The 24521-nt window shown below is 36.3% G+C and overlaps 2 protein-coding genes across 3 annotated transcripts in view; both read left to right on the forward strand.

The window, feature by feature from the left end:
- The window catches only part of LOC142339650 (ras-related protein Rab-5B-like), a 188396-nt gene that overhangs the window by 32565 nt on the left and 131310 nt on the right, over nt 1–24521 (forward strand). The gene's annotated exons all lie outside the window — the stretch shown is intronic.
- The window catches only part of LOC142339644 (uncharacterized), a 615633-nt gene that overhangs the window by 17694 nt on the left and 573418 nt on the right, over nt 1–24521 (forward strand). The gene's annotated exons all lie outside the window — the stretch shown is intronic.

Genomic DNA, 24521 nt, shown 5'->3' on the forward strand with positions numbered 1-24521 from the left:
GCCGGCCCTGTTTTCCATCGCGAAAACATCTTTTCCAGTTAGTACTGGGGCGAGCTTCACTACTGGTCTCTTGTACACTCCGTCGTTCGTTCGAACTATAGCTGATCGAATCACACCGTCAGACCCATCGATGGTCTCCGTGACTCGACCTAGATTGTAATATCCACGCTTATCACTATCTTCGATCAACCAAACGAGATCGCCTTCTTTGAGGGTTTCGTTTGCCGTAGATCGCCATTTTTGTTGATTACTCAGAGTTGGCAGATATTATTTACGAAGTCTGTCCCATATGGGATTTGCATAGGCTTGAGTTTGTCGAAAGAGCTTTCGATGATCAACAAACTCTTCCGCGCATGGTAGATAGGGTAAGCAAACGTTCTTGTTGCCAAGCAAGAAGTGATTGGGGGTCAATGCTTCTAAGTCATTAGCATCTGAACTGACTGGAGTCAAAGGTCTTGCGTTCAATGTCTGCTCAACAATACACATCGTTGTTGAAAGAACGTCCTCGGTGACTGATCTGTTCCCCAACACTGCATACATTGCTTTCTTGCAACTTCTCACCAACCGCTCCCATACTCCTCCAAAGTGTGGTGCTGCGGGTGGGTTGAACTTCCATCTGATCCCTCGTTGAATTAGATGTTCTTCGATCCCTTCTTTGTTCCATGCCGCAACATACTCTGCAAACTCTCTTTCAGCTCCAACAAAGTTTGTCCCGTTGTCGCTGATGATCGTATTCGGTTTGCCTCTTCGAGCAATAAATCTCATTATTGCATTGAGACAACTGTCTGTGTCCAACTTAGGTACCACTTCTATATACACCGCTCTCATAGTTAGACAAGTAAAGAGACAACACCATCGCTTTTCGTTTCTTCGCCCAATCTTCACAATGAAAGGGCCAAAGTAGTCAACTCCAACATTTGTAAAGGCTGTTGAAGCATCTAACCGCTCTTCGGGTAGATCTGCCATGACTGGTGCTATCGTTTGTGCTCTGCCTTTTCTGCAGGTAACGCACTTGTTCTTGATTGATCTTAAGGCGTTCCGTATGCCCAGTATCCACATCTTCTGCTGAACAATGTTTCTTACATGCTCAGTGCCCTCGTGTTGATTGTCCTTGTGCTCGTTTCGCAAGAATAATTCAACCGCGTGATGTTTCCAATGTAACAAAATTGGATGCTTTGCATTGAAGTCCAATTGACTCTTGCCTATTCTGCCTTTAGCTCGAATAAGTCCTTCTTCGTCTAGGAAGGGTGAGAATTGTAGGATTTTGCTGCCTTTTGGAATTTCCTTTTCAGCTTTGAGAGATTTCATCTCTTCACCAAACTGTTCTTGTTGTAGTAACTTGAAGATCGTTGCTTTTGCTTTTTCTTTTTCTTCAATGCTAACTATGGGTGTTGCTGGTTTGTGTTTGTTCAATGCTCGCTGTACGTATGCCACTGTATTTACTAGTCTGTTGAAGTTACTGAACCGTTCCCACTGGATAACAGTTTTCTTCTCTTCAGCCCGTATCATGAAGACTGACGAGGGTATATTCTCTTCATCTGAGGCAAATATGAGGTTCACTTGCTGTGGCCATTCGCTTTCTGGTTGTTTGAACCAGGCCGGCCCAGTGAGCCACTCACTTCTCTTGAGTTCTTCAATGTTGATTGCTCTGGTGCCAATGTCCGCTGGGTTGTTGATACCGCTCACATGTTTCCACTGCGAAACATCGGTTGTATCTAGTATCTCAGCCACTCGGTTGGCCACAAACACTTGTTGTTTGCGATGGGAACTGTGTATCCACTGCAGTACCGTAGTTGAGTCTGACCAAAAACTGCAACTATTTATCTTCATTTCATGTTCCTTGACTATCTGTTCTTTCAACCTCACTGCCATGACTGCCGCTTGCAACTCCAATCGTGGTATTGAAAGATGCCTCATCGGTGCCACTCTGCATTTTCCAATGACAAATGCTAAGTCAGCTGAGTATTCTTTTGGTTGTGAACGTAGATAGGCCACTGCACACATCGTGTCTTCAGATGCGTCAGCAAACACATGAAGCTCAGTTTTATCCCTCTCTCTGTTGAAGTATCTTCTATCGATGCTTGTTTCAGCCACTATTGGAAGTTGTTCTTTCCATCTCAGGAATTCTTCTTCTTCACTAGGCTCCACTTCGTTGTCCCAATGTTGTCCATTCTTAGTCCAGATGCCTTTCAGAAGTCGTCTCATATGAACACTGAACGGAGCAAACAATCCGATCGGGTCGAATACTGAAGATACCACTGACAGAATCTTCCTCTGGGTTATAGGTGCTTCAACTTCCTTGTTTGTACCTCTGCATACTTGAAGACTGTCATCAGTAACGGTCCATTGTAGTCCTAGCACTGAGGATCCTTCCGTATTGGGTTCCACTTCGACTTGCTTTGTGTTGCTGATTGACTTCAAGTCTTCTGGGATTGCTTTGGTAACTGCATCGTTGTTGCTTATCCACTTCTTCAATTCAAATCCATGTTGTGAGAGAAGAGGTTGTAGTTGATTAAAGACTTCAATTGCTTCTTCCGGAGTTTCTACTGATTTGATGAAATCGTCCATGTAGAAGTTGTTTTGTATTGCCTTGGTTGCTATTGGATACTCTTTTTCGTTGTCCAGTCCCACTCGCTTGAGAGCATAGTTCGCGCAAGTTGGAGAACTCTTAGCTCCAAATACGTGACGCTGATATTCGTATATCTGAACAGGTTCGTTAGTTCTTGGACGCCATAAGAATCTCAAGCAACTTCTATCCTGTTCGGGAACTTGCACTTGTAGAAACATCGATTCGATGTCAGCTGTCAGGGCTATTGGTCCTTCACGGAATCTGAATATTGTTCCGATCAACCCATGTAGCAGATCAGGTCCTGCTAGTAGCTTATCATTAAGGCATACTTCTTTGTACTTTGAAGCAGCATTGCAAACACGTCTTACTTTGCCAGGCTTGTTCGGGTTTAGCACTGGATGGTGTGGCAAATACCATTCTTTCCCGAAGTTGCCTTTCACTTCGGACTCGGCCAATATCTTTACGAATCCTTTTTCTACATCTGTATGTATTGACTGTTGATACAATTTCTTCAGGTTTGGGTCCCTTTGGAATCTTCGCTCCAGTGAGTAAAGCTGACCCAAGGCTGAGCTGTAATGGTTTGGTAGGTTTGGCTCTGGTTCACTCCACAGCATTCCCACTTCGTACCGCTCGCCTGTGAACTTTGTCGTACTCTCTAGCATCTTTTGTGCCTGCAGTTCCCTTTTTGACTGACTGACGACGTTGATTTTGGAAGCATAGGTTTCTATGTCCCACCAGGTTTGAATATTCTCTGCCACTTTCACATCTTCGGTGAAGGCGAAATGACAAACATTTTGTCTTCTTTTGCCCGTCATGGGTCCACTGACTACCCATCCTAGCTCTGTTAGAACGGCGAAAGGTTCACTTCGTGTTCCTATCTTATAGTCCAATGGGCGTTGTAGCTCATAAGCATCTTGACCAAGGATGATGCCAACTTCCATCAAGTTGAAGCTTTTGTTGGGTAAAACATTCAAGTGGTTGAAGCTTTGCTTCAGCTTGTTGTAGTTGTAGTTTGTGTTTCCCAAGGAGATTGACGGGTGTGCAAACGCTTCGATTGAATGCACCTTTGAATGTAGTCCCTTTATTTTGAGAGGAACCTTTTCTGTCTTCAGATCCTTCGTTCCGTGTATGCCAGCTATGTTGAGCGTCACACCGGTGCCTTGGGCCCGTAACTTCTCTTGTACACTTTGATCGATGAATGAAACCGTTGATCCACTATCGAGGAAAGCGTATGTGTTCAGCCTGTTGCCACCGCTCTGTATTGAGACAGGAGTATCTGAAGAAAGCTAGTAACTTCGTTACTCTGGTTGATTGTTGCTGCGCTTACGTTGACTGCGTGATTGCCCTCGTCCATTTGGTTTTCTGAGTGCAGCAATCGGTTGTGCTTCTTGATGCAACCATTGATGCCGCACGCATTGACTTTACAATCTTTGATTGCATGTCCTTTGCCTAGACATCCGTAACATAAGCGTTGCTTCCTCACTGCTGCGTACCGATCATTCACACTCATGTTCCTGAATAATGGACAGTTCCATATTTTATGAGTGCCATCAGCTAGCGGACAGTGATCACTTTGCATTTGCTTCGTTTCTTTCACGTTGGAACTTGCACTGAAGTTCGACGTTTTCGAGAACCGTTTGTCTCTATTTGTGCTTCTTCGGTCTTCTTCTCTTCGCTCTCCCTTGAAAGCTGAAAACCCTTCGTGCACGAATGCTATCCTTGATAGCCATTTTTCAAACATGATCAGATCAGGCCAATCTTCATCTTTATCATCAACATAGAACCACCACTTCTCTTTGAGAACTTGGGGTAGTTTATCTACTGCCATATAGAGTGTCGAGCTTGATTGCAGATCACCAATCTGCTTGTACTCTTTGAGCACATTCACAAAGTTCGAAACAATAACTGAGAAACTGATCAGACCTGTTGAGTCGTGTGGTTTCACCTGACTTGCTTTGCGAAGACTCTCCAGTTGTGCATCAATGATCACATGAGGCCTTCCAAATTTCCTCTCCAGAATACTCCATGCAGCACCATAGAACTGTCCAGAATAGCCCATTCCAGAGATTGCTGACCTTGCCTTGCCTGTCAGTAGAGTCTTCAGATGGCTCATCTTCTCTGAGTCTGGTATTGGTCGTTGATCCACTGTAGCAATGAACATACTAGACCACTCCGGCCATTCGAGAGGGTTCCCATCGAAGTTGTTCAACTTCAGCTTTGGTAGGCTACTACTACCTGAATAGCCAGTGTTGTATCGTAGTAGACCAGCTCTGGGGGAAACGTCCCGGTCTTCAACACTTGAGGATCGGTCTCGTGAACTGCGATATTGTGAGAAGTGACTTTGCCTGTTCGCTTCAGGGGTTACTTCGAAGCGAGCTGTTGATCGATCTGGTGTTAGAAGGTTGTCGATTCTGCTGGCCCAGTCAGAGACATCTCTCTTCTTGGGGGTCCAGTTGAAAGGTGATTTGTCTCGAGCACCAGTTGATTGGGAACGAGCATCATCGTTCTCTAATGCTGTTTTCTTCACTTTGCGCTCTAGCTCACGCTCTTCCTCCAGCAGTTGATGCTTGGTTTCCAGTTCCTTCATTTGCAATTCTAGCTCTAGCTTCCTCCGCTCGAACCGTGCCTGCTCCAGTCGCATCTTGGTTTCGAATTCGATATCGAATTTCTTCAGCCTTTCCTCGCGCCTTTGCTTTGCTGAAGATGTTTCCGAAACATTCTCCGTCTCTTGGCCACTTGCTGTTGCTCCATTTTGCACTGTTTGAGCAACTGGGTTGTCCGTTTGGTAGTTGTTGTTGCTCTCGCTGTCGTTCACTGCTTGAGCTGTGTTGCTTTGCTCTGCATTCATTGCTGGTTGCGTGCCTTTGCTTATATATGCAAGCCAATGATAGTCCAAACTTGCTTTGCACTTTCTTGCTTCTTTCAGATGCTCTTCAACGAAATTTGATTGGTAGGGCACAAGCTTGTTTCGACGCTGCAGTTGCTTGGGTATTTCTTCCTCTAGGAGGTGGACAGTCTGTTGGTAGAGGACCTTTAGTTTGTTGGGTCGATCTGAATCTTCAATAATTTTGTAGCCAATCCCTGTTTTGGTGTTGACTTCTTCTAATAAATCTTGGAACTTCTTGTCGTACCTTTGTGCTGTTGATTGAAGCTCCTCTCTGCTGATTGTGTTAGGATTGCCTGATTGCCTTTTGCTTTGCTTGCTCCTTTTAAGCGAGGTTAGTTCTTCAACGTAATTTGTGAAGTGCACTCGGAACTTTCGCTCTGCCTCACTGGTGTTGCGCTGTTGATTTATTTGATTCTCTTTGGGGGGTGCCTTCGGCACTCTCTTCATCAGATTGGACAGCAGTTTGCCTTCCACTGTCCGGGTCGGCGGACCAAATGTAACGGCTGCTCTCCTATCAAAGTCAAGGAAAGCTTTACACCGCCCAGTTCGTTTCAGCGGTTTCAAATCTGTCCGGATATTGTGTTTTTGCAGTTAACTTTTGTGAACTGTATTATCCGCTATACTGTAGAATACCGTTGCATTACTTGTTGCTCAATTACTCTTGATAACTAATCGCTCAGCTTTGCTGAATGACAAACTTGTTTCTCTCAGAATAACAAAATAATTCAAATTGAAACAATCAAATTTTTGTTGAGTTTTGGTTAATAACCCAACTTATAATTCGAAATTGCAAATTCGGCTCCTAACGATTTGTTAAGGATGACTTCAAGTAACTGTCAACCAAAATTCAAGTTTGTAGCGAACCTCCTCGTTAAGGGGGGCGCTTTTAAAGCAACTCAGATATTATAAATCTGATTCAATTTAATAAACAACTTTCTGTTTCTCAATTGGCTTCAATAACCACCAATATCGAAACTATGCTAGGCTTCGTTAAAGCCAGTAAGAGAAACTGCCTTTATGCTTTGCACAAAGTTTCTCTTACTTAGGAACTTTGTTCCTCAGAAAGAAGGTTTTGAGAATATCAAAGTCAATTCTCTTTTCACAAGTCAAAGTAAAGTTAAAACTGTACAATCACTAATATGATTTACAGAAACAAGACACGATAACAAATAATTTACCGCTCAAGAAAGTGTGCTTCAATACGCACTGTATGTCAGTTTAATATATCCAAAATTGCAAATTTCAACTGATTTTTGGCAGTTTTTCAAGCTCCTTTTATGCTGCTAGTCACGTGGATTTACATGTCAAATTCAACTGTTGATTGGTTGTAGATAACGATGTCGACAGAATGTGAACACTTTTCCATAACGTCACTTTTTCAGTGTAAATTTGATGTCATGAGAAATTTGTTAACCATGTAGAAGTTTTGTCGAATATTCTGTATCAATAATAGGTTGATTCGCAATCCAATCGCAAAGAATCTGATGCAATACTGTTAAGTCGTAGTAATGTTTTGCTGGTTGTTGAGGTAGTTCGAGTTTGAGTTATAGTTTGACTTCATGAATGACGATTGCGTACTAATAATAGTTGCTAAATATAAATGTTGAACAAAATGAACAAATCCGTTTGGCTTCGATAGAATGTAGCATTAAATTTCGCTTGTCACGCTATTCTAGCTTTAAGGCTTGAAACGGCCTTGAAGCGCTATTCAATTTGATTTCTGAGTTGTTAAGCTCGGCCGCAATACAAATCATGATGATTGATACTCGACAACCTAGTTTCCGAAAAAGAGCTCAAATTGTTCCAGACTGACGAATGCAAATGAAAAAGTTGAAAACTCCAAGAATATTATTTGTGCAAAAATGCTTTTCTAAGGAACATAGGGCCAAAGATTGGAAAGATATTCGAACACCAATTTCACGACGAAATTCCACGAACAAAAAACTTTGCCGACGCTCTGTCCAAATGAAAAAAAAATGAACAGTCGAAATTGGAAAGATCGCGAATTGGAATATAACAAACAAAATAAGCAAAACTAAAAAGTTAACGGCAAAGAATCAATATCTAAACGTCAAAGCACCTAGTAAGCAACGTCAAAGTGCAATCAGATAAAAACTTTAACCGCAAAAATTTTATTTATTCTAACTGTAAATCAGGTAATACTTTTCCTGAATGAGAATAGGTAAAAAGTCAAAATAAAAAATAATGAGGCGAAAGTCAAAAATCTATCAACTTCTTTCAAACGAAATAATTTCAAAAGTATTGAAAATTTTTTCTCTTAACAAATTAGTTCTGGATGAAATTACAAAAAAGTCATTCCAAAACTGATTGGTCATTTCTTTGGTTAGACAAAGCCATAGAAACGTACTAAAGATGCAGAAAAAGCTCAAGAAATTACAAACAATCTTCGAAAACACAAATTATTGAAGCCATTAAAATCAATATCTACCATCTGAACAATTGTTGTCAATTTTTTATTTCAATTGTTGTCTATACTAATTGAGCTAAAATCATACCGAACAACTAAATAAGTTCATTTGGGCCTCATTTAAAAATTATTGGGCTCTGTTATTACGCAAATGTGGTAAAAAAAAAGAAAAATCACAAATATTGACCACTCACAAAACATTTATGAAAACGCATAATTTCCCACAAACAGAACATCAGTTACAACCAAATATCAATAGAAAGTTTATTTTTGAATTACAGAAAGGTGAATGGGACCTCTCGTCTCAATGATGAGAATAAGTTATAAGTTGACGAAAAGAACAACAAAAACTAGTCAAAAAACGTAACAAATAAAAAAAAAAACGAAAAAAATTGAAAACAAAAATTACACTGAACCTTACCACTATTCGCTATGATCTGACTTCATAAAGTATTGTTAATAATATCACTCATTCGATCCTCGCTTAGAAGCTTATAAGACCTCTCAGCATTTTACGACTATATAAAGAACAAAAAACAGCAAGTACAGCAAATTCTAAAAAAAAGTGGGACAAAATTGTCGAAGCCAATCAAAAATGTACTTTTCAGTACAAGAATTTCTATTTTCAATTAGTTTCTAACAACACTGAGATTCTTTATTTTAACTATAAGACTTCAAAAAATCGGCAAATATGATCAAATAATTTAAAACGACAAAATCTTTGAGAGAATTTGTGTATCAACGACGCTATAATCAGTAGCTTTCTTCGGAAGTCAATAAATACGATAGTTTATGCCTCGATGAGAATAAAATATTGTTTTTTGCTGAATACTCATCAATAGGACATCAGAATAAATCTTATGACTGTGAAATTAACAACAAATACAGGCAAAGACCAAAAATTCATTAGAAATGTGCGAGAAGAAAGTGTCCAAGCCATTTAATCCAAAAACTTTTCTTCGCGAAAGTTCATCCATAAATTTTTTAACGTCGTCTCTGAAGCCAATGGGAACCATTAAAATTAGGATTATGTGAAACTGAAAAAATTATGAAAAATAATATACAAAAAAATTAAAAACAAATATGAAAACTATTTGCATCGAAGTCATAAAGCCAATAATTGAAAAAAAAGTAACCAGATTAATTCTGATCACGTCTTTACTGCAACTGACTTAGAGTTTGCAAAAAAAGTTTAAAATTGGCTAGCCTTCAAATAAATTTTTTCAAAAAATTGTATTTAAAGTCTTGACTGCAATTAGCTGTCAACTCAAGGCACCAGATAGGTTCACTTCATGCTCGTTAGAAAGACCATTGCATTTTTAGTCAACTTGTCTAGGGCATAGAACTTCAAAAATTCAGTAAAATCTCAAAGAGAAAATCAAAATTTCATAAAAAAATTTATGAACACTCAGAGTCGAAGCCAAAAAAAAATATGAGCGAATCCTTGAAAGCTGATTTTCTGTTCATTGGGCATCATTGGACTGTAAATGGACTGTCATTAGTGGAGCCTGGATATGAAAGGTGGCTTTTCTCTTAGTGACTTAAAAAATTTTAAAAACATATAAAAATTTTTCTAAAAAAAAACAGCTCTCAATTAGAATTCAAATTTTTTTGATAATAAATATCTCTATGAGACCAGAATTAGTCTTTTTAATCGCCTTTCGTCTTTTAGGAACTCCAAAATTGATGCATTTTCAGCGTAAAAGGTAATTTTGAAGTAAAATTTCAGCGTGAAAAGTAATTTTGAATTAAAATTTTTATAGAAAAAAGTAAATTTGAACAAAAATTACGCTAAAAGTGAACAAAAGTGAACCAAATATCCCGTGTTCACACGAAACTTTAAACCTCAATAACTCCTAAAAAAAACGAAATATTAAAAAATCTTTTTAATTAATAGCAGCCCTCATCTTCTCAGCCGGCTATTATAGCGCTCCTATTTTTTATGATATCCTCATATATCTCTACGATGAATATATTGATCGACTAAAATTGTCTGAACAGAAAAACCCATTTGAGTATATAGTTCCTCCCCCAAAAGTGGGGCTTGGAACAAATAGAGTTTTGATTTACATTATATGAAAGATTATCAGTGTGAATAGAGACTAACCTGAAGTTTCATGATGAGTTACAAAAGACACTTTCTCAATGACACTCTCTTCTGTGTTGATGAATTTGTGACAGGTAATGATAACTGATGCAATTATGGCTCCGAACAGAGCCATAAAAAATAACACTGTCAAAATCAGCTGCCTGATTTCTCTGTTCGAGATCTTCTCTTCAGAGTCGGCCGCCATTTTGAATCGATAGTTATATATTAGGAAGTGTAAATTTTCTTGTTTTATAAAGAAGGGGAATATAATAGTGGAATATAATATAAGCCCCAATTTATAGAATTTTGTAAATAGTAGAATGCATTTTCTACAGAACTATAGAAAAGAACTATTTTTTTAAAAGTAAATTTTTGCAAATTCTGTTTGAAAGAATTAAATTTTTTAAAATTAAAATTGGGAAGCAATTGAAATAAATACAACAAGAGGCTCAAATTCATAAATTCAGTTACTGACAAACAGCTACATGTTCCCTCAATTTAATAAGTTTTCAGCATTCCCACTAAAGAAAAAATGGAGTTTCCAGGAAAGAAAAAAGAACTGTTCAAATGAAACCTACTAAAGAAATTGCGAAATTTCAATGAACTTTAGGGAAGCAACCTTCTGATAGTAATCGAGTAAAGCTTAAATAATAATCAAATAATTATTGAGCAATTTGAAGTATTAATTAAATCAGTTAATTAAACAATTTTTATTTGATTGCAGGTTTTCTCCTTGATTGTCAAATACGAACAAAAAATTGCGCAATAAATTGACTGGTTATAATTTTACAACAATGAACCATACATTTGAAAAAAATATTCCAATGATAAATTAAAGCATAAAACGCTACCTTATAACATCAAGGGGAATAATTTCCTCCTTAATGTGGTGTCATTTCCCTTTTCATTAAAACGCCATAAATTGAAATGCCTCAGAAATATTGAAATCAACCATAGACGAATCGAGCATTAGAAGATAAATGGTTAAATAATCATTATTGTGAAACGCGCCTTTGAAATATCTAAAAGGAAACAGAAATAATTTGAAATGAACAAATTTTTAATGGTTAATCTAAACAGAAAGAGTCAAACGTTACAACTAAATAATTGATTTGAATCTCAAATTGTACAAACAGCCTTCGTTTAAGAACAATTTTCCGTATCAATAAACAGTTATTTATCTAATAGTTCCACTTTGTGATTACAAATTATTCGTGGGTAACAAGCGAAGTCTATACGGCCCCAAAAAGTAATCTAAAATTCTCAAATGACGGAGTCAAGGATATGTAAATTTTTAATAATGAAATAATAATAATCCAAGAACAAATTGGTACCGAAGGTTTTCGCTAAGAATGTCAAATGTGATTGTTAAAGTTTTCTTTATATTTTCAAAAACGGCAATATTTGGTTTGGGAACACGGCCAATGACAAAAAGACCTCTAAAATTGTCAAATAAAAGTAGATTTCAAACAGAAATTATAGCCCGCTGGCATATTTTTGCATTTTTTGCTGAAATATATTTGATTTTCTTGTGAAGTTGCAAAATGATGCTGAACGTCAAGAGACGCTGGGAATCATTTAATGGGACCGGGAGAAAAGAAATCGAGAAATCAATCTGAAAAAAATGATACAAAATACCGTCGGCAGTTGGGATGACTATGAATCTTAATTTTTCAAACAGTAGTCAATTTTAATTTCAGTTAAAATTTGAACCATGTTTAATAAAACTGAAGCAGAATATTTTCTGTTAATGTTTATGACTGTTTTTCTTCACAACTGTCAGTATATATAGATAGTTACAAAAGATTAGAACAGCTTATAGTAATTAATCATAAAAGTTTAGTTTATTACGCTGGACTGTCAAAATAGAATCTCGCTCACTGAGTTCGAACAGGTACAAAATATAATATTCACGTTGATGTTTCTAACAATACAACCAGAAACTCGAACTGAAAAGTTTATTGTTGAACTTTTTAAGATTCAAGATTCTTGAGAATACCACAACGATAATATTATCGTCAATTGAAGTTTCTAATGATGTTGTTATAAGATAAAAATGAGTAATTGTTCCCTAATTTTTTGAAAATTAGGGAAAAATTAGGCCTTTTTTGTATAATTTTGACTTTTTTAGGGCACATCAGACTAACATTTCTCTTTTTAAATAATAAACCCTGCGTCTAGAATTTGACTGTAAGTGAAATTTGAGAATTTTTGATTATTAAAAAAAATTAAGCAAATATTGGTTGCACTTCATGCAGCCTACTTTGCCTAATTTTTGCCCAAAATTGACACAAAATGGTTTTTTCCAATGATTCTTGACAAGTAACAGCTTTTTGGCACAATGGACAAACCGTTATGTTGATTTCGTAAAGATGTGTTTCTAGTTTCTACAATTCAACATCAAAAATTGCGAAAAAAAAACAAATTTTTGCAGCCTTTTATGTAATTTTACATTAAATTATTATCAAACTTTTGTAGAAAAAAGTTCTATCTATAATCTTTTCAGATAATTGCATATGTTTTGAGATGAGAGCATCTCAAAACAACCATTGTAAATTTTTTCGAACTTGAGCGTGTTCTCTTTAAAGAAACTGAGTTTTCTAAGCAGTACTGTCGTCAAAAGTAATTTCAGGGCGAGAAATGCTGTTTTGTACATGAGAGAGGAAACGTACTTGCGCGAGTATTTCTTACACAAGCGATATTTTGTAGAGTGTTTTTTGTTTTTTTTTTTGACAATTTCAATTTTCTCTAGAGTTTTTTATGACTGCTTTTAAAAACTAAATAAGAAAAATGATTGACTTTCGTTACCGGTTTCGGGAATCAAATAAAGATTTTTTATTTCGTTGTCTCTGATGACATTTCTTTGGGTGTAGACAATATTTTTTATATCTTCCCTTTTTCATTTTTGCTCACTTTTTTGAGTATCAGTTATGACAGGTTTCGTCGGTTTTTTGGGGCAAAACTTTATCAAATCGAAAACTTCCTTTACCAGTCGATGTTTCAATTACTTTAGAAATATGTGTTTTTCTTTTTTTTCTCTTTAACTGCGCTCAATGTTCTCCTTTTTACCTTTCCTTGATAGCTTTGAGTATATCAATTGCTCAAAACTCACTGTCAAAATTATTCAATTAAAATTTTGTTATCTAAAACTTTTAATACTACACAGGTAGACAAATTACTGTCATTTTATAATTATGACAATTTTTATCATAAACGGCGTCAATTATTATTGTATCGTGAAATTATAGTGGGCCACTAGTGGATACAAGTTGGAACCCAGCCCGGGAGGGTTATATATTATTTGTAGGAGAAAACATTTTCAAAGTGTAATCTCTCGCCAACAATCTCAATGCATAATTATCTGACCAAAAATTATGCAATTAAAGGCGTTGAAACTTATTTAATAACAGATTTTTTTGCCGCACAAGAATATGGACACTCCAAATGTTTGCAAATAATATGTCTTTTTTGGGAAATTGTTTTAGTTGTCTTTCTTGTTAACTGTTTAATTCTGTCGCAATATAATTTAGTTGACACTGTAGCTTTTTAATGTTCAATTGCTGGTAGATTTTCCAAAGCCGGACGAAGACAGCAGTGACTTAGTTAACATACAAGTTTTGCCCACGTGAATGCATGTGACTTTTTATACAATAAAATCGCTCAAAATTAAAATTGCTCGAATTTTTTCAAACTGATTCAATTAAAATTTTGTTTTCTAAAGCATTCAATGAAATTCTCATTTTGCCTGAGCAGATCTTTATTTTTAATGGTTTGAAGAAAGTGCTGTTTCTCAATCATATCATTACGAAAAGATGCTTCCATAAATCACTATATTTTTAGGTCAGTACAATATAAATTTTGCCCCCGCTATTATCTATAAGCCGATTAGTCAGAATAGATAACATTTTTACTTATCGACCGACATAAGTCAAATTTTTCAGGATTTTTACATAAAAAAGTGAAAACAAAAAAAACGATGTCCATTTCAGCGTAAAATATCCCGGACTTGAGTCTTAGAGCATTTCAGCGCTGAACCAGCACATATTAAGGGTAAAAACTTAATTCAGTTCTGAAACATTGCATCTGCAGAATATTATATTTCTTTAACTGCAGTTTTTTTATGATTATATAAGTCATAGAGTTCGCCCAGGCTAAACTTATCCTGTATAGTCTGAAAAATACTCACACCACAAATTTAATTTTGAAAGGAATAATGTCATACTTTTGCAGCTTATAACTGGTAATTACTATAGTAGTACAAAAACACTATTTAAACATAAGCTAGTTTGTAGGCCCTTACAACAAAGCTCATTTAATTCAGTGGTTACGACTTGCTGCGCAAAATGAACGTTATAAGTACCCAGGCGGAAGTTCGAATTGCATATAAAGCAAACCTTGTTGGCGTGAGTTTTTTAATTATTTTTCATGAGTAAGTTTAGCTCAAAAATCAAGACCAGTGTAAATTGTGACATGAAAAGAGTACTAGACATCCTGAAAAAGAATGTTTCTATATAGATTGAGCGTTGAATTGCTCTGCTATCAACCTCGGGGACTGCAGCATCGACCAACATCATCTTCAAATACCAAGCGGAAAAAATATGATAATTGCCCAGTAAAACTTTTAAGAAAAATTACTATTTCTTGTATGGTTCAGATTCTATACATCTCAAAGGTTCAGGAATCAAGATATAGATGCTTTTTGGGAAATTTTTTTATGCTGAAATTGACTTTTAAAGTTTCAACAGAGCACGTTTTGTCTCCTTGCGGCCATATTACAACAAACTAATTTTTCTATATCAATTTATTTCTCTGTTAACATTGGTCTTCTTTTGTGAGCCTTGATAATAAAACTATTGACAACCATGCATAAATTGAACTCAATAGTGTGCATATTTATTTAAAAATTGGAAGATATGCCTGTCTTTTTTGCTCTAAGCAACGAAAATTGTACCAAAAATCATAATAGAAATTAATTGTACTTAAATTCATCAATAAAAAATGGAAGGTGCAAATTTAGGCAGAAAAATGAAGTAATCCAGCTCCGCTAAAACCGTACGTAAAAAGTGATCTCGACTCAAAAATTCTTTAAGAAGACTGTCCTAAGTTTATCGAACAACTGGCCCGAATTTTTTAAATCTGAATCTTGTGCTGGATTATGCGCAACTCATACTTCTCAAATAGAACCCAACAATTTGCACCCAGATTAAAAGTTTGCAACATTTGGATAAAAAAACTCATGGCCCGTCAAGAAATTCAATTTATATGAAGCGTAATGAAATGAAAATAACTGTGCAGGAAGCTCAATGCTAAAGATATTACAATTAGTAGAGAAAAATTACGTTGTTCCATTAAAATTACGTTATGCAGAACACATAAAAATATATTTAGAGACGAAGACATTTGGAACAAAAACGACAAATAAAGCCGAATAACCCGAGCACGGTTCTTAATTTCATTTCTCAAAGGTCAATTTTTCTGAGCAAAAGAAATTTTAAATAGTGTAACTATAATCAAAACGACTTATTTTGCAATTTCAAAAATTTCATACATTACTTTGAACCAATCAGCCTGTTTTTGGTAAATTTGAGCCAAGCGTAAGGTTTTGATTACCAATTTTTCATATTTGACTTTCCATCCGTTCGACTCAGTTTTTTTTAGCTCCCGATAACTACAACCGATATCGTGAACCGGTTCAATTTGGCACAACTAAAGATAGGATAATAAAAAGGTTTCTTATTACCACTTAACTGTCGGATGCACTATATCATCTCGATTTCCCCTTATATAATGCATAAAGCATTCATGGGATCTTTTCAACAATAGACCCCTTTTTGGTACCTAGTAGACAATTCCCCCCCCCTTCTGTGCTATAATTTACAACATTATTAGTTGGTTTACAGTTCAGATAGCCGAATATCAGTTTAAGCGCTATTGTGGACCGCTGTTCACAGCCATGCTTCTCATGCTCTGTGGGATCTGATCGGAAATTTTTTTCGCTTTGTGTTCCATTTCGGCTAATTAAAATAGCATGGCCTATTTTACTCTATTCAGTTTAACATAGTATGCGCATACGTGGAAAGTTATTAGTCGTCTTTGATTGGTTAATGAATCGCTCGCTTAAATTCTAATCAAGAATAGCCCCCCTTTTGCAAAAGGGGGCAATTTTTGCAAAGATCCAAGCAATGTTTTCAGTTCCATTATATGGTAATCACTGCTCAAGCTGACGACAAAAACGCGTAATCGAAATCCGATTTGAAGGGCTTTCTACAATTTATTAAGAGTGCAGAACGGAATACACTTACTACTCAGAATAAACTTACTCGCCTCTAAAATGTGCCAATTCGACTCTGGTGATGTAATGTGTGCATAAGAAAGAGAGGGGACGCAGAAGTTGGTAATAGAACAGTAGATCAAAAGCGAAAATTGGGATATTAGATCGAAAATGAAACTATTCAAATTGACCAATCAGATTTAAGCACTCATCCGTATTGACCAATCAGATTTAAGCACTCATTTGTAATAGAGTGTATACCATATGTTCTGTCGTGATATTTTTTTCGGTTGTGTTAGATTCATATCAAGTCCCACGGGCTGTTACTCGCGAGGCAAGTTCAAATGCGATAATTACAAGTCAGTTTACAAATAACCCTTAATTTCAGCCTATGCGAACAGAGAATTACTTTCTATCGACTATTCCAATTTTATGGGTTTCGATATATTGTCCTTTCCATTTATTGTCCGGTCACCGCCGAAGTTCTAGTTTAGAGGTCAAAATACTTACGAAGTAAAAATAAAATTGTCAAGCAGGCATTGAAATAACGAACCGTCGGTACTCAAATTTACATCAAAGAAAAGATTCCCTCAACAGATGGCCAGCTCATAATGTCAAGTAGCATTTACGGTACCATAAAACCGCTATTTTAAGTGGTAAAGTGTCTAAATGTTTCAATTTTAGTGACAAATATTTTAGGTATATTTTATATTACAGTACAGAAAGTTTTCCCTTATCATTTTTGTATATTTAACAGTTCGGGTGCCCACTTTTGCAGAAAACAAATAATTTCCTAACAATCTCAAAATACCAGCCAGCTATTGTTTGTTTTTTTCCTCAATTTTTGAAATTATAAAGATTGTTATTTCAGATATCACTTGAGTTGTTTTCAATTTGAAGCAAGTTTATTCAAATATAAATGATTGATAATTCCCGAAGGATGTTATAAACCCCAGAAAAGGTTATAACTCTTGTCTCAAGTGAGACGGAGATCGATAGGCGATAAAGCAGATAAGAAATAACTTGCTGGCATTTATAACTTATTGGTTATAACAAAACAAAGCTTGATATTAAACACAAAAGGGCTAAGGAAATATGAATAAGCTCCCGTGGGGAATTTGCTAAAATACCTCAAGATTTACATTAAATTTTTTAAGCAATCACAGGGAAAAATAGAAAATGAAAAATGGCAAAAGAGTAGTTGCTTTATTGACCTAAAATGAAGTTAAATAATAACTAGAGGGCGTAATATTTTTATAACTCGCAATACGAAGAACGCCTCGGCGGCTGAGCCCAAAACGCGGTTCAAAATTTCCTAAATTGTCACAATTTGTTCAATCAATATTGCTACCTGTCAGTGTTTGGGTGTATAACCAGATTGGCTATTAAAACTTTGAATTTCTAAAGGGTTATAAACTGCAAAACCTTTCTCTTCTTGGGTAAACTTCTGTTTATGAGTGGATAGTTGAAACTAAGTTAGCCCAGAAGCCCAGAAGTTTAGCTTCCTGAAAGGAGTTAAATAAAGTTTTGGCTAGATTTGAAGTATGTGCTAGATTTGTATAATATTAACTGCTCCATTTCACTGAAATAGCAAGTACATGAATTGTAAAACACCGGCCTTCTCCCCGAGGTGAAAATTATGCCCAAACTTTATTTATTACCCCATTTTAATCTTTACATGGGAACGGTTCTCTTTCATGTTTTACAAAAGTTTCCTCAAAAAGGTATTGGTTTTGACGAAAACTTTTAAATCTTTCCCAAGAACTGTTTCTCTCAGAGTGCTGGAGTGGGGGGGGGGGGGGGGGGTTACATTCTTTAATTAGATCACGCATGAAACCATGAGAAAATTGCTCATGTGATATAGATTTGTGAAGGAGCGAAAAAGTTGATAAATCCGATAAACAGTTGGAAACTTCTGTGGGATAAAACACAGAATGAAACTATTCGAAAAGCATAGCTGTCTGAGTGGTCGCGAGACAAAAACAAAAACAATAAATAATGTGTGTAATAAATAATTCATTCTGAGACGAAGCCATTAACCACAGCAAATATGAATCAAATTTTGTTTATATAAAAATAACTGACCAGTTAGTTTTCTGACGGGAGAAAGGGGGTGGGTGGAGGATTTGAGTGAGGGATCGGGGGCGGGGGCGGGGGCGGGGGGGTTTGGGTAAATACGAAATACATGCAAGAAATGAAGTGATTATGTGATTTTGTGGGCAGTTTAATACCACATAATGAAAGGTATTTGAAGGATTCATATCTGACTAGACGTGCTTCATAGGGATTTAGTTTCTCCTAATTTCCCTTAGGAACTAGAGGACAAAAGGTTACAAATCAGAAACAGCAGATTTCTGTCTTTTTTCATATAAGACATACATATTGTAACCTTTTATTACCACATGCCAAGAACAGGGCAACCATAAAAGAAAGCACCATAAAAATACAAGAAGCACTAGCAAGTAGTTTTCGATCTATTCTGTTCCCCCCCTTAACTTTTTTAAGACCCCCAGGCGCACGTGCTATTTGCTTACATAGTAACGTGCTATATAACAACATGGGGGGCCGAAACAGAATAGATCCGTAGTTTTTGATGAGAAACTATTAAAGAATCGCACAAAATGGCTGCAGCTCTAAAATGAACTCCATTAATTTCTTTCAAAACTCGCTTGCAAAAAAGAGAGAAAGGCGCAAATGCAGATTAGAGGAAACAAAATTTAAAATTCACCTATCAGTTTAAAAAAATGTCAAGAAAAACAACACGCGTCGTCTGCTTGGGAAGACGTTTCATATTGAAAATTTTAAGGTACATCTCCAGTGTTTCCAAAATCAAGGTCAGATTTAATTTGAAAAATATTACTTCAAAAAACCTGCCAATATAAAATTTGCACGATAAGATTTTTTTCGTTCTTACAAGACATCCCTTTCTTCTTTTGTTGTAATATTAGGTATGCAAAAACAAATTTAAAAAACTTCAATCGGCGCCCCTATTTTCATAAATTAAAAGTTTCAGAAATCTTGGATTCAAGTCGTTTTTTTTCCAAATAAAGAATATTGTTTGTTTTATGCCGACCAAAAAAAATTCATTGCACCAAAGTTCATCAAGGATCCAATGTCAAAAAAATTGAGTATAATTATTCGCTTTTGTCGGACATTTTTGCGACCCGTGTTTAAAAATTTGAGTTGTGTTATCAAATTTGCTCAAAAGTTGGATGTGTGTTCACTCACTTTTCGCAAAACGTGTTTTAGCAGCTGCCGTGAAAACTTGGTTTAATCTTTTGTCACGAATTTCCTCGCCATACGTGACTAGTTGCCACACAATAAGCAACACTTTCCAAATAACTAAGAGAGCGTCAATTAGGTCAAAATGAAAAAAAAACAAATTAGTGATTAGCTTCAGATTGTTACTTCTCATTATTAAATGCGGATTAAAAGAGGAGAATTAACAGTCTTGCTGTTGCGCTAATAACCGTTCACAAGAATAATTAAAAACATAATGCGGGCAACAAAATTTAGGACAATTACATGTTTGATTACAAAATTGGTTACGTTTATCCGTAAAAAAAGTGAAAGCAATTTCTACAATATAATTAACCTCGACGTTTTGTGTAACTATCTTTTTTATTTGAAAATGCTATATGAATCATGAAAATTGGTGACAGAGTTTTGTCACTCGATTCCTCAAATCGCAAAATTTATTGAGCATATCCTTTTGGGACATTGGCCAAGTAATATTTAAATGATTTTTTAGCTACGTTTGTATTGTTTTGCTATTGCTTGGCAAATGTTATTTTTGGTATTGTTATGTTAAATGTTTAGAACTGATTCTGTTAAGGCATATAAGGCTGTTTAAATTCAGAAGGGCATCATTTTCATCAAATAATAATAATAAAAATAATAATAGTAATAAAAATAATAATAACAATAATAATAATAGTTGTGGTGTCCACCTCCAAATGGAGTAGTGAAATCGCAACAAAGCATTCTAGAAGTACTAACTATAAACACTCTTAACCTTTATGCCATTTTATCTATCTTATAAACTGTTATGAATCATAAACTGTAGTGGAGCTAAACAACGTTGATTAACCTTTGTATTAGTTGTGAAGGGTTAATGTGTTAGTTGCAAACTGTTAACGCAGTGTTGACAGGTAGATGTCTGCGCACACTTTATGTGTGAACGCAAATCATAGAAAGAGTGCAGTATTACCTTTTTGTTATTTTTATACAGTTTGATTAACTCCACGTGGAATTTACGATTTATCATCGTCGTTCGTTTTCACCCACCACATGGCGCAGTCAGCCTCTCTAAAATCCCCAATAGGAGTCCCATTATTTTTGGCATCTGGAGCAAATCCAGGACAAGAATGGTCTCAGTGGTTTTCTACCTTCAAACTAGCTATAATGGCCAAAGAAAATCTAAAAGTAGATAAACTATTGAGAACAAAGCCAACACCGGTTGATCTGTTTTACCCAGCAATGCCGTCTCTAGAAGAAACAAGACCAAATGAGTCCAAAGAGGAAGGAAGAAAAGAGACATCAGGAACCAACGAAGATAAATATCCTGGGAAAAAGAATGCAAAACAATTGAATTCTGAGGCCCGTACGTTGACCGATACCCGTGGGATGAAGTAGACACAAAAATAAAAAGTTTACTTTAGTTATCTCTTGGAACGGAAGGCACAAGAATATAGCATCAAAACAACCCACACACAAAAATTGACACATGCAGCACCTACGAATTCGCTCACGAGCTATCAATCACTTTCACTAAACCAAGGAATACAACGTATGACAGATTCCAGATCATCAATGCAAGACATGAACCATATGAATCACTTGAAACATTTTATAGCTGACTCAGAGAGTTAGGAGTAAAAACAGCATTCGGAGCAGTAGAACAAGATTTAGCAAAAAGAAAATTTTTCATTGGAAAAATGAACAATACAGCAATACAAATGGAAATCCTATCGGAGATGAGAACATCAGCACAAGCTTTAAACTATGCACTGGCACGAGAACGCGGCCAACAAAAGCAAAAAGATATCCTAAGAGGAAACAATTCCAATTGGAATACAACAGTAGCACGAAAAACAAAACCAGCTACCTTACCAACACCAAACACGAAGCAATACCCGCAAAGCTGGAGATGCGGAGGACCTTTCACGCCTAACCACAAAAACAATTGCCCCGCAAAGATATCACAATGTAACATATGTAAAAAACCAGGACATTTCGCTAAGACGTGCAGATCACAAATACAGCCACTCCCCAAAGCAGAGGACAATACCCACAGAGACAACAAACACAAACAAGAAACGTAAGGAACATAAATGAAGTGGACAACCAAACAGTAGAACCACCTCTGGAAGAAGAAGACTATGAACTGGAAACAATAGACCCAGAACCGACAATGTACATCACGGAATTAATAGAAGATTGGAACAAAATTAACCTAATCGAAAGAGATTTCAAGAATATCAAAAATTCAGAACTAAACATTACAACTCCACATGGAGAAATAATCATACAAACAGCACTAAGAAACAAAAGCACGCTCAACTGGCTAGTAGATACTGGATCACCACGCAGTTTCATAGACATTCAAAGAACAGAAGAGCTGATACAAGAAGAAAAACAAATGAAGTTAGAAGAATACAACGGATACATGAAATTGAAATGTTTCAGCAACAAAGACAAACCAATCATAGGTCAAATCCAGATGGAATTACAATCCGGATCATGGACAGCAACAAACTGCAACATCCTCGTGGTAGAACATAAATCACAAAACCTGATGGGCAGAGACATCTTCACAAAGCTAGGATTGACCCTCACTCAACAACAAGCAAACAAAGGCAAGAATGTTTTAAATATCGACAAAAATATTATCGAAAAGAACATTACCAAATGGAATTTCAAAAAATACCCCCACATATGCACAAGATTAGGCACGAGTAGAAACCACATTGTGAAATCTATTCTGAAAAAGGAAAAAACACCAACAGCACAAGGGAAGAAGAGTACCCTTACATCTAGTCAAAAAAGTAGAAAGCGATCTACAAAAACTAATTGACGACAACCAATTTATCCGTTTGGAGAAATGCCCCGACGACTGATTCATAAGCCCGGTGGTAATAACTGTCAGAAAACAAATCAATAAAATTAGCACTAGATTCAAAAGAACTAAACGAAGCAATCCACAAAAACAAATACCAAATGCAAAGTATAGACCACCTTACTGATTCACTCGCAATGCAAATCTCATAAAACAAAAACAACGAAGGGCCATGGTGGTTGAGCAAGATTGATCTCAAATACGCATATCGCCAGATACAATTAGACGAAAGCATTGCAGAACATTGCAACTTCAACATACTCGGCGGAAAAGCAACAGGAACATACAGATTTATAAACGGTTTTTACGGATTAACTGACTTGCCTGTAACATTTCAAAAAGCAATAGACAAAATCTTAGACGGATCCAAAAACTATTTCGCTTTTCTGGACGTCATTCCAACCGCCACCAAAGGTAAATCAAGGGAACACGAAGAGGCAGTAGATATAATACTAAACAAACTCGATATAGAAGAACTAGCAAAAAGTCTACGAAAATGCGAATCCGCAAAACCAACCATAGAATGGTTAGGATTCAAAACAACTCCACATGGAGTAACACCATTAATCTCCAAAACAGAAGCACTACAAAATTTAGACCCACCAAAAACATTAAAACAATTACGATCTTTTATGTGCAGCATCCATCACTTAATAAAAATTATCACAAAGTTGGCAGAAATGTCGGAACCATTACGCTCATTATTAAAAAAGGATAACACACCTACATCTAACCAACTCAAATGAGAAGAAAAACACAAAACAACATTTTCAAACATCAAAAAACAAATATCTAAAATCATCGAAACAAAAATTTCGACATAGACAAAGAGACACGAGTCAAATGCGATGCTAGCAAACTGAGACTAGGTGCATCTTTAGAACAAAAATAGACAATATCTAGCATACTATTGCATTCGCCAGCAGTTTCTAAACCCGGTAGAACAAAGATGAACTGGAATTACTAGCCGTAGTGCGTAGTGTGGTCACTAGAGCACTTTGAACACTATCTTTAAGGAGCGGTGTTCACACTACAAACGGATCAGCAAGCACTACTAACAGCCCTAAAAGAAATTAAAGGCAACAAAACCTACCAAAGTAAGTTAACACGGTGAGTAGACAGACCACTTCCATTTAACTTCAACATTGAACACATCCCCTGAAAACAAATGGGATTCGCTGACTATTTCAGTAGAAACACAAATGGAAAAGCAACCCCGCCATCCGATGAACACACACTTTATCATTAATTAAATTAGCGATTTCAAATTCACACTAATAAAGTACACATTACGTAACAATAAAAGCAACGCTAATAACAAACCAAACAATTATGACCTCATGAAACCAACTCAGCATAGGCAAACCAACACACACGTTTTTTGTCATTCTCGCCTCAGAAATCAGTCGCTCGTTCTTAACACTCGAAAATTCCAAACGGATAAACTTATTTGTAAACAAGTACATCCAAATTCAAATAAACTCTTAAACAAACCTCTATCAAACTTTACAAATAATATTACAAATCAAAATATTACAACACAAACAATAAACGTCATAACCCGCAACAGACCACAGATCGAAACCTCCACCAGACCAATACTTAAAAGATTCAGACGCCCAAACAAGAAGAAAATTACAACAACCCCCACAATGGAAAACTCATTAACGAGACCCCCACTGGTAACGATTAGCACACAAACAGAACAGACCGACAAATTTGGTAAAGGACGAGAACCCATTCAAACCAACTTGCACCCCCAAATATTCCCACTAAGCAACCACCCAGAAAGAATGCCAGACTACAGAAAACACCTATCAAAAGTATTTGGAGAGGAATTCCTCGCGGAAGCAGCGAAACAGGACAGGTCACTAACACCAATAATAAAGATGATACGAGAGAGAGATTGGGAGAGCCTAAAGAAGACAAACAAGTACTTCCACTCGCTCCGAAAGAGCCTAGCAGTTATGGATTCCGGCTGCATGCTTAACGACAACAAACTTGTAATCCCCAGAAACTTAAAACAACTAGTCATCGACGCCATCCATCAGACCCACCGGGCATGTTAAGCCTAGGAAATTTAGTATGGTTCCCATGCATACACAGAAGCCTCACATCAAAAGCACAAGCCTGCGACAAATGCACTAAACATGGTAAAA

The sequence above is a fragment of the Convolutriloba macropyga genome, chromosome 5 (genome assembly GCF_964194025.1).
Source record: "Convolutriloba macropyga chromosome 5, txConMacr16.3, whole genome shotgun sequence".
In the NCBI taxonomy this organism is placed as follows: domain Eukaryota; kingdom Metazoa; phylum Xenacoelomorpha; order Acoela; family Convolutidae; genus Convolutriloba; species Convolutriloba macropyga.